Below are 12,315 nucleotides of genomic sequence, written 5' to 3' on the forward strand. Positions count from 1 at the left end.
ACTTTCAAGCTGCACAACAAGATACTGGAGTTGTTTAATAATCTTATTTAAACTGGGGCTTTATTATACATGAAATGTACATAAAATAATTAATACAGAATTCTTAATAAGTAAATCTTTTAAGCAGATAATTTTTTCTCTGCATCACTGGAGTTTGTTACTGTGGACTAAACGAACCTCACAGAAAGGTTAGTTTGAAGTATGTACCTTTGTGATTTTGTAATGCATTTTCCATGGTGCTACAAATAGTCCAGAACTATCAAGACTGGTGCATATCAAAGCTGGGTATTCCAAAACACCATTTGCATTCATTCCTAATGAACCTGAATATTCTGATTTCATACATACCCAGGGAGCATGCTGTTTATTTATGAGGTAGTTTGTTGTCGTTGTTGTTTTTCCAGGAAGTTATAGTGTCTGTTTTCTCTATTATAAGAGAAACAAATTCTTACTGTGAAGTTTAACATGACTTTTTTTTTTGCACGGGCAGGCACCAGGAATCACACCTGGTCTCTGGCATGGCAGGAGAGAACTCTGCTTGCTGAGCCACGGTGGCCCACCCTTAACATGCTTTTTAGTTGTGTCTATGATGGAATTCTTTTTATTTTAAGTCTAGGTCAAGCTGTGTAAAAGCCACTTGTGTTATTTAAATAATGTACTATATTGTACTGCTGTCTACATGGACAATGTGTATGGGTGCTTTAAAATGCTTGCATCAGGAATTAGGAGCAATGGAATTATTTTTTCCTGGGACTGTGGAAAGCATGTAACTAGGTATTGCTTTGGTATATAACTATTGTAGCTTTACAATAGAATTTTTATTTGGTTGGGGAAATGCTCTTTAAATTATGATGGACTATTTACTTGAGAATGAGGGTGAGGATTTCCCCAAGCATGCAACAATGGTGTTTTAAATTAAATATGACAAATGAGTAGTGAATGCTGGTTTACCCTGTATATGACACTTTAATTAAATAATATTAGAAAGGTTTTAAAATTCATTTGAAAATCTGATGGTTTTTAAATAAATAAATATTAAGAATGGGGAAAAAACCCAAATGAATATATTTCCCTATATTAATACAAAGAAGACTAGATTACTGGGTTGTGGGGAGGTTGCTTTATATGTATTATATGAATTTTTAATGAAATTATACCAATGTATTGTTTGTGTATTTAAAAAAAATAAAGGATAAGGAAAGAACATTCAAGGAAGTTTAAAGTTAAACAGACTATGATTTGAATCCTAGCTACCTGACCTTGGAGTAATTTTTTTAAAACACTGTTAGGCCTTCTAGACCCATCATCTATAAAATATAGATGATAAAATTGACTTTGCAAAATTGCCACAAAATTAAGTGCAACACAGGCATGCAAAGTAGCTGGCATGCATGAGGGTCTGCAATATTGGATTGCTGCTGAATCTCAAGTCTCAGTTTGGGGAAGACGGAATATAATCTGGCAGGCAGGGCAGCCACTTTTCCTGGTTCTAAGCACCTCTAACTTTCTCTCTTCTCCCTCTTTACTATTATCAAAGTTCACCTCCTGCCCTCTGAATCATCACAGATGACTATTCTCAGACACATATTTGTCAGTGAGGGTATCATCTGTAGTTCTGCCACAGTGAAATAAGAAATGTATGAATAGGCTGAGGAGGAGCCAACTGTGAAGAGTGGATCACCTAACTCAGTGTTTCTCATGGTGTGATGTGCAGATACCTCAATCTGAATCATTTGGGTTCTTCTTACCAAGCAGACACCTTGGTCCTACCCCAGTCCACTGAATCAAAACCTCAGGGAGTGGGGCCCTAGCAGGACCACCACCTTACACCACTGCACTCTAAATGTTAAGGATCACTACCCTAACACCTGACAAAAGCCCAAACGTATCTAAATGCTACATATATGTAGCTTTTATTCTCCCACGGGGAAAGAACTGGGAGAGGACAGAGCAGAAAGAGAAGCCCAGCCCATCCCAAGACCTTGGTGGGAGGCATTCCTTCCTCTGGTCCAAAATCTACTACAATGGAGCTCCAGAAAAGCCTTAGACCCTTGGTAGCAGGGTGAGAAGCTGAACTTGAATACTTTCAGAGTGAAAACATACCAGAATTTGGAGTCAGACACACTTAGGTTCAACTAGCAGCTCTGCCACTTAATGGAGGAAGTCACTTAAAACTCACTGACAGGTCATTAGGCTTGTCTCTATCTATGAGATGGAGAAAATAATACTTACTTCTCAAGATTAGGAGTACTGAAAGAAACCATGAATGTAAAACACCCAGCTAGAGATCTAGTGAATAGTAGGTGAATAAATAAATGTTAGTTTTCATGGTTCAGTGTCAGAACTGACCCAATTTCTCTGAGCCTATGTAAAATAATGGAAAGGCCAGATGTCTAGAAGCTCCCCTTATTAGGAAAGGAGAGAAAAAGAGAGGTCTTTGATGCATTGTTTCATAATTCTCTTTGCCTACAAACTAACCATTAACAATTGCCATTACCAAATTTAACTATTTTCAATTTACCCAAATTAGAGATATGATCTCCACATTCTCTCCCTCAGATCCGTTTCCCACAGTTCCTACAAAACAGGTCAGGGGCTCCTAGAAGGGAGAAGTTCCTGTATATTAAAAAGGTTAAGCATTTTTTTTTCCTTTGTATTTTTCAATATGTTTAAATTTTCATGACCAGTAAATATCATATCCCTAAAGTTATTGTTACATGGCAACCTGAAACAACTGAATATTTATATTTGCTTTTCTACCACTTATTTGTTTCCTACCAACTTCTACTCCCTGCTATTTCCCTTCTCTTGCATTTTTTTTTAGTTTTATTTTAATATTCACTCCCAGCCCCCAACTAATAATCCTTCTCTGGACTGACTCCTGGGCCCTCAGTCTCTTGTTCTAAAGCCTAATCAATACTAATTTTTTTTTCTCTTCACTCTTGTTACTCAAAATTATGTTATGAAATGTCCTATAATTCCTTCAAAATAATAATACAGAGAGCTATGAATGACATTTAAAGTCAAGTTCAAAAAGAGAATGTCTTTTAATGTAAAAGTTGATATATGTAATTTTCTCATGATAGCACAGTATTTGGGTATTCTGGTATGCTATTGTTCAAATCTTTTGAACATCAATTAAACATACCAACCGCTCTAAATTAAAAGATGGAACAAAGTTATTCTTATACTTCTTCGCACTTTGCCATCCATAGCCAAAACAAATTACCACAGATAGATCTGTAGTTTTCTCTTTAAAATATTACCTTTAATGTTTATTTTTTTCTTTTTAAAATTTATATGTCCCTTGCCAGTTTAAATGCAATGATCTACAATAAAAACCTAACTGGCCTGGTATTTTTAGAGCCCTTTTTACTATGAAATAAACACTCAAAAATGTGGAGAATTGCAGTGGTTAGGCCTATAAGCGAGAACGAAGGCTGCTCATTCACAGAGCCTCCCCACACCCATTGTTTACACAGCCTATTCCATGAGCAGGATGCTGACATAACACAATTCACAGAATTTCCAAACACAGGTCCAATCATAACAAAGTCTGCAATTTTTACTTTTGCTTACAGAACCTCTTGCTTGCTCACTCATTAGTTCCAGGGGGTAAAATGGAGTTGGTTTTCTACAAACCAAAATCAAAAGGCTTTAGAACCTCAGAATAACCTAAATAGCAGTACGAATGATTCACAATGGTGTTAAAACACATCTATAATAATGTACATAGAAAGGCATATAGTTAGATGAGACTGGAAAAGTATACTTCATTAAATACACTTACTATGAGTAGGTCATGTGTTTGACAAATACTTTGCCCACCTTAAACAATCACTCCTTTGTAAACACCTCCAACTCCCTTGCTTGCCCCAACTGTGATAGTTGCCTTGTAAAACAGCAACCCTAGTGAATCCAGCTATGTATCATCTCTTCCACTAGTCCCCTAGTGAACAGCTGAACCCTGCTGAAGAATATCAGACGACTGAGCTGACTGCTTTGGCTTTGATTTCACAACCACAATCCTCGATGGGGCCCTCAGCACTGCCTGGCAACACTTCTATGCTTCCCTAGTAAATATGCCTGACTGCTTCCTGGACAATTATTTCCTGTCTTTTCCCCTCTCCTCAGAGCACACATCATACCACCACCTCTTTCCTGTAGCCCTGGCTGAGAACCGGACCTCTCACACAAGTAAGAAAAAAGTAATTAGCAAAAAAACTTCCATCACACCACCAGCCCATTCACACAAATACCTGCATACACAAACCCTATTTTCATCTTACCCATGAGATGATGTCACAGCCACTGTCCTAGAGAATGGAGATGCTCCCCTTGTGCTCTTACCAGTCTCCACTTAACTCTTCCAGGACTCTCTGCAGCAATTATCCTTGCTCTCTCCCACAGCATGGCTGGATTATTCACATCAGTTTACAAATATGTGCTCATGTGTAAACCAGTTTACAAATTATAAAAAAAAAAAAAAGATCTCCTTGATCCTTTATCTCCTTCTTTCTTGTTAAAGCCCCATTTCTTTGCTCTTCATTTACCAAAATTCCTTGAGGGAGTTTTCAAAACTGTACTTCTTAATCTCACATTCATTCTTCAGTTCTCTGATCTAGCTTCTATCCTTGCCAATTCACTGATCAGAACTCAATGATACCCAAAATTCCCAACAACTGCCCCACCCACCCAGCAGCATTCCAAGTTATCTGTCTCTCTTAGGGCCACCCCTTGCGTCCTCCAGCATGCACAACCACTACACTCCATGGTACAGGCAGGATACCCGGCTTCTGACTTCTAGAAACACTTTTGTCTCAGCAGGGGATGCACTGCACTCTATATGTTTCTCTTCTCATTCGTTCTAATTTGCTCATACTTTCTTTTCTCCTCATCCTATATTAAATGTTCGGAGTTCTCAGAGCTTAGTGATCTCTAGATGATCATCTTTCGAGTTCAGTGATTCCCCCTACCACAAAGGGAGGAACCATCTCTTTATTTTGAAACACTTAAATACCTTCTAGTGGCAGGAATGTGCTCTACATGGGCAGACCCAGTGTCCAGCCCCAAGGGGTCTGTAAAGCTCAGACATTTAGGATGTGCTTTGGGAAGGCCTCATAGTTGATGCAGCCATTGCTAGCCTAATGACCTGTCAGAACAGTCTCTACCTCCTCCTCAGTCATCTCTCCCAGGGTGGTGAGGAAATGCCTGAGCTCTGCTCCCATAACTTTGCATTTCCCTTCCTTGTCAATCACCTGAAGCCCATCTAAGTAGTTCTAGTATGTTCTTTGATTCCGGTTCTTGACCATTGTCTGGGCGGAAGTCTCAAAGTCCATATGTTGGACTTCAGGTCATCATTCTTGGGGTTCCTCAAGACCTTGAGCACTTCAGCATTGGTGGGTTTCTGGCTGAGGTCCCTTATCGTGTCCCCACACTGGCTGTACAGAATCTTGCCAGGTTCTACTTGGTCAAGAAGGCTCAAAAACCTTCTTGAACTTTTCCACCTGGTCCTTGTTAAATTCATCACCATTTTGGACAGGTCATTGGGGGACTCCTGGGTTTCTTCATGGGAGAGGGGACAGTGAGGGGGCATAGCTGGCTCAACCTTGGACTTAGTTGAAAGAACCTCTGGTGCTGGCTTGGGAGTACACTTGGAGACAGTGGGCCCCCTCTGCTTTCTTCATGGCAACATTCTTCTTGGGAGGCATGATGTCCTGTGGGGCCCCAGAAAGTGGTGTGGGTACAATGTCTCCAGTTCAATGATTTAAAATACGACTTATATGCTAATGCCTTCTGTCATACAGAGTCTGACTCCATTTTTGATGTTTAACTGCTGATAGCTTTCAAGTCTCATCACTACCCTTTCTTTTGTGTCTCACATCTGGGCAAATTGATATGTAAGCCCGGGTGCTCCTTCCTAATGACTCAGGCTAGAAGTTCAAACCTTGCAAGACCCAGCCCCACCCCCTAACCACATTAAAAGCCAAGCTAGTGCTCTTTCCCTGCTCACTCAAGCCATGTTTGGAGCAGCTGGGAAACCAGTACAGCTGTCCCTAGAAAGCCTCATTATGAAGTGACAAATTTTTTCATACTGTCTTTGTATGTCTGTAGAGTCATCAGTACAAACATCCAAACCAAATTTTGGGGGATCCATTCTCTTCTGCAGATAATAACAACACCTTCCAAAATTGTAGCTCCAGTCTTGGCCTCTCTCCCGAGCTCCTCGCTTACGTACTGACATCTGTGAATGTGTGACATCTTAAACTTATCATGCCCAACCCTTCAAAACCTCTTTTATATTTTTGTCACCTAAGTAAATAATTCTACCATCCATGAAGTTTCTCCACTCAAAATGAGAAATTATCTTTGATTCATCCTCTATACCCCTTTCTTCATCCTCCATATTCAATCCATCAGCAAGTCTTATCAATTATACCTCGAACACTTGAACCAATCTGCTTCTCTCCAGCACCACTGCTTCCATACTAATCATCTCTCACTTAGATATTCTCATGGCCTTCTACCTCATTTTCCACTTTTTATTCTTGCTTTATACCTCCACTGTACTTTTCATAAGGGCAGCAAGAAGAAAGAGTGTCAGGATGTAGCTCTCTCAGGGGCAAAACAATTTTTAAGAGTGAGGAATTCTGTGAGATTTGAATGCAATAATACTTTTGAAGAGACTGGTTTCCTAGTAAAGGTTGAAATTCCAAGACTAATGGGATGGCACCTTAGATGTACAAACCAAAGCTCTGTGACCATTATAAACAAGTGATTTTATGGGGTTAACAACTGGAAGGGCAGAGAAGACACCCAAGGAATGTAAAGAAACTGTGGTTCAAGCTACTGGCTTGGCGACAATCACCTTTACTTACTCTCAGATTCAAGGGATAAGCAAGTCTATTCACATCCTCGGTTTCTGCCATAAACACCTCCAGCTGAAATCTGATGCCCCAGTGATGGGAAACCCAGTAGTAAAACAGAAACTGGGCTGCAAGTTCAAAGACATAAGTTCTAGTTTCCCAACTTAATCAGTTTTCTAAATGTTTCTTAAAATTTAGAGCATCACTTTCCTCATTTTAAAATTGAGGATCTATCATCATTCACAAGGGGTTGTTAAATGCAATTTTGTATGAAAATACCATAAAATACCATGGAAATTATAGGTTGTTAATATAGCCCCTCTGAAGTGCCTCAAACAGAAAGAACTTTTAATTTGCCTGAAGTTTTTATTTTGTTTTATTCTCATTTTTGCATGGGCAGGTACCAGGATTTTTTTTTTTTTCTTTTTTTACATGGGCAGGCATTGGGAATTGAATGTGGCTGGGTCTCTGGCATGACAGGCGAGAACTCTGCCTGCTGAGCCACCATGGCCCACCCTATTTTTTTCATTACTAATAACTAGATGAGCAACGATAAGGATCATTATGGAAATTTCAGAGACATTAAGTTATACTCATAAGATTCTTGGATCTTGCAGTAATTATAGAATTCTATTTCAAGCTTGTTTTTCCCTAGACTTCAGTCTCTGCCTACAAAGTTTCATTTCTCACATTCCATGGCCTCCACTCAATGAAAGATTACATGAGAATGTGAAGAGGCAGAATTTCATTAAATAATTATAAATAACTAAATTGTATGAAAATCAATGGAAAACATGATTCGTTTGTCAGAAAATTGCTTTGCTATAAAAATGTCAATACAAAGGAACTATATTTGATATAAATTAGAGAATACTTATTAAGCACCTACTATGTACCTAATTTTGGAGATACAGCAGTTAACAAGATAGTTTACATTCCTTTGCCAGTTTGAAAGTATTATATACCCCAGAAAAGCTATGTTCTAATCTTGATACAATCTTGTGGAGGCAGCAGTCCTTTTAATCCTAATCCAACAATATAGGTTGGAATGTTTTGATTAGATTAGATTTGTTAAGCAAGCCAGGACCTGGAGAGAGCCAAAGGAAGCCAAGAGAGGCAAAGTGAGGAATGCCCACAAGAAAAGAGGGTGAAGGCAATGGAGCCCAGGAGATGCCAGTCATGTGACTATCCAGTTGACAGAGGTGTTTCTGACCCATTGCCCTTTCTTGAGTAAAGGTAACCTATCCTTGGTGCCTTAGTTTGGACAATTTTATAGGCTTAGAACTGTAAACTTGTAACTTATTAAATTTCCCTTTTGAAAAGCCATTCCAGTTCTGTTATATTACATTCCAGCAGCTTGCAAACTCAGTTCCTATCTTCGGAGAGGTGAGGGGAGCGGAGGGGAGGGGAGGGGAGGGAGGGAGGGAGGGAGAGAGAGAGAGAGAAAGAGAAAGATAGTAAGTGTAATAAAAGAAAGAAATAGGATACTGTGATTAGAGAAAAACAGGAAAGAATGAAAGAAATACATGAAGGCCACTCTGAAGATGGGGCAACTGGACAGAAACCTAAAGGATAAGGAAACAAAGAGCTTGTGGAACAGCATTCCAGGTCAAATAATCATCAAGTTCAGATGAAATACAAGAAAGAGTGGCATGAGATGAGGATAGAGATGAAGACAGGGTTCTGACCATGTAGCTTCTTGTAGGCTATGGTAATAGAACTGCGGATGTTCTGTCAAGTGTAATGGAATGAAATTAATGGGTATTAGAAGCAGAGTAACTTGATCTGATTTATGTTTTTAAAAGTACTAAGTCTGAGCTTTATTTTGTAGACAGTAGGGAGAAATGATAATATTTTTGAGGAGGGCAGAGGCATGAGATATGCTTTATGGCAATAGTTTGACAACACTGCACAGGATAGCCTGGAAGAGGAAGAAGACATTGAAGATTGAGAAATGAATTAGCCAGCTATAGCTGTCAAAATGTAATAACTGCCTCAATTGCAATGACAGCAATGAAAATGGAAAAGGAGAGATGAAAGGGAGATACACCACGTGGGGAGAATGGACAGGACTTCGTTCTAACTGAAGCAAAAGAGGGAGGGATCAGAGTGGTTGAGGGGGTTTACATCCCAGAGAATAAACAAATGCTGCTGCAATGTAGACACAGAGAGTATATAGAGCAGAGGTCTAAGTTAAAGGACGCTAAGGAGTTCAGTTTTTGCCATGCTACTTTGTTCTCAGTCTGCAGTTATCATCCAACTGCTGCCTCACTGAATTATTCTAGTCCATTACCCCAGAATTTCCTACCCAAGCCTACAGTATCATTAGGGATCCCAAGTCTCACATCAAACCTACTGAAGAAGGGCATGAAGGATATATTTTTTTTTTTTTTTAAAGAGGGAGGAAGGGAAGGAAAGACAGAGAGAAGGAAGGAAGGATGGAAGGGAGGAAGAAAGGGAAACATCTTTAAACATTTTCTTGTTTTATTGTATTTTTGTTTTGTTTGTTACATGGGCTGGGGCCGGGAATCGAACCGAGGTCCTCCGGCATAGCAGGCAAGCACTTTGCCCGCTGAGCCACCGCGGCCCGCCCGATATTTTTAAAATTCCACTGGTGATTCGTATGTGTATAGTCAGGACTGAAACTCACTGGGCTGGGCAGAACATGGAAAATGGATTTCTTATATTTTGGGGGTAGAGGATCATTTTGGTCATTTTCCTTCTGCTTGAAGAACAACTTCAGCATTTCCTTTAGCGTGGATCTGCAGATGATAATTCTCTCACTTTTGGTTTGTCTTAAAATGTCCTTGTTAAAGGACATTTTTGCTAAATTGACAATCTTTTTTTTTTCACACAGCATTTGAAAGTAGCATCCCACTGTCTTCTGGATCCTTTACTTCTGTGAGAAGGCTGTTGACTTCTAAATGCCAAGGCTGCTAATACTGAGTGCTGAGTAAGGCACTTGTTTTAGGTATGAAATCTAAAGGGGCACTAAAAACTCAGTAATCAAAATAAATATTTTAACAAAATAAAATAAATTTGAAAATTAATGCAAAATATCCATGCTGAACAAAATATTTAAAAAACCACATAAAAACAGGATTCTGACAGAGTTGGGATTAGGGTGAGGCAAGTGAGGGAGCTGTGCAAGGGCAGAGTCAGATCTTGTCTTTAAAATTATTTAAATTTTTGATATATTGTTCAACATGTATTTCTTCCCACTTAATTTTTACTTTTTAAAATGTTTCATTGAAATATTATTTCTCTTGATTATTGGGTTATTCCATGCTCCCTTCAATTTTGCAAATGAGGTAGTGAGTGTCTTACCATACTTCCAGCCCTTCTAATTAGTGCACCTTAGAAGGTATTTTGTCCTTTTTCCTTTAGCTGCTTTTATGACATTTTCTTTGTCTGAATTTAAGCAGTTTTACTTTGATATGCTTAGATATGAATTTTTTTTAGATTTTTTAGATTCCTAGGGTTTCTTGTACTTGTGCTTTGATATCATATACCATTTTTTACAAAGCTCTCCACCATTATTTCTTCAAATATTGCTTCTATCCCATTGGCCCTCTCCTCTCCATCTGGAATTCCAATTTTGTATGGTTAGACTTCTTCACTGTATTCCTTATGTCTCTTATTCTCTCTCATGCCTTTCCCAACCTTTTATCTCTACATATTTCATTCTAGATATTTTATTATGACCCATATTCTAGTTTTCTTTAGCTATATCAAATCGGTTGTAAAATCTCTATATTGAGTTTTTAATTTCAATTATTCTATTTTTAAATCTCAGTCTCCATCTGATTCTTTTTTGTAGTTTCTGGCTTTCTGTCTAATCTTTCAACCTTATATTTTCTTTCATTGAATAACGTAAGCATAGTTTTTACTGAAAATTTTATTGACATAATTGTAGATTCATCTGTAGTTGTAAGAAATAAAACAGAAAGATCCTATGTATACTTTATCCAGTCTGCCCCAGTTGTAATATTTTGCAAAACTATAGTATAATATCATGACCAGGATACCGGCATTGATACAATCCACTGATCTTATTTGGATTTCTCTAGTTTTACTTAACTTATTTATGTGTGTGTGCAGATCTTATGTAATTTTATCACGTGTTTAGGCTTGTGTATCTGCCACCATAGTGAAGATCCTGAACAGTTATATCACCACAAGGATCCACTGTCTTGTCCTTTTTTTTTTTTTGCATGGAAAGGCTCTGGAAATTGAACCCGGGTCTCCAGCACAGCAATTCAAGAATTGAGCCACCATTGCACTGCCCTGTCTTGTCCTTTTATAACCACACTCATTTCTCTCCTTTGTCTGCCCCCTCCCACTCCCACCACCTTATCTCTAATGCCTCACAACCACTGCACTACATAAATGTAATGATACAGGGTGTAACCTGCTGAGACTGGCTTTTTTCCTTTTTTTCACTCAGCATGATTCTTTAGGGATTCATCCAGGCTGTTGCATGTTTCAGTAGTTCATGCCTTTTTATGGCTGTGAAGAAGTCCATGACATGAATGTTATAGGTCATTCAACTAATTACCTGCTGAAGACAGTTGGGCTTTTTCCAGTTTTGGGCTATTATAAACAATGGTGTTATGAACAGGCATGATAGGCTTTTGTGTGAACATAAGTTTTCATTTCTCTGGGGATAACAAACCTAAGAGAGCAACTGATGGGCTGTATGATAATTGCAGGCTTAGTTTTTAAGAACTTGCCAAACTGTTTTCCAGAGTGGCTGTACCGTATACCTACCAGACGTATAACTGATTCAATTTCTCCACATTCTTGCCAGATTTGATGTTCTATTTTTCATTTTAACCATTCTAATAGGTGTGTTATGATATCTCATTGTGGTTTTAATTCTCATTTCCTTGATGGCTAATGATGTGAACATCTTTTCATGTACTTATCTGCCATTAATATATTTCTTCAGTGAAATAAATGCCTTTTGTCTATTTTTTGATCAGACTGGTTTTTGTTTTTTGTTTTTTTGCTGTTGAATTTTGGGGGCTTTTTTTTTTTACTGTATTCTAGATACTAGTCCTTTGAGGAATATGTGGTTTGCAAATATTTTCTCCTGACTTTGTAGCCTGTATTTTCATCCTATTCATATGGGCTTCTGCAAAGAAAAAGGTTTTAATTTTGATGTGGCCCAATTTATGAATTTTTTGTTTTATGGACAGTGCTTTTGATGTCAAGTCTGAGAACTCTTTACCTTGATTTAGATTCCAGAGATTCTCCATATTTCCCCCAAATTTGTTTTATGTTTTACATTTAAGTTGGTGATACATTTTGAGTTAATATTTGCATAAAGTACGAAGTTCAAGATTCTTTTTTTTTGGCCTGTGGATGTCCTATTGTCCTGACATCATTTGTTGAAAAAACGATTTTTCCTCAGTTAAACTGCTTTGCACTTTTGTAAACAAATAAG

The 12,315-nt window shown here is 38.3% G+C and overlaps 1 protein-coding gene and 1 pseudogene across 13 annotated transcripts in view; both read right to left on the reverse strand.

The window, feature by feature from the left end:
- Nucleotides 1-12,315, reverse strand: part of FANCC (FA complementation group C) — a 446,081-nt gene that overhangs the window by 171,093 nt on the left and 262,673 nt on the right. The gene's annotated exons all lie outside the window — the stretch shown is intronic.
- On the reverse strand, nucleotides 1,099-6,929 carry LOC143654213 (myosin light chain 6B pseudogene; annotated as a pseudogene).

The sequence above is a fragment of the Tamandua tetradactyla genome, chromosome 2, assembly GCF_023851605.1.
Source record: "Tamandua tetradactyla isolate mTamTet1 chromosome 2, mTamTet1.pri, whole genome shotgun sequence".
Lineage (NCBI taxonomy): Eukaryota > Metazoa > Chordata > Mammalia > Pilosa > Myrmecophagidae > Tamandua > Tamandua tetradactyla.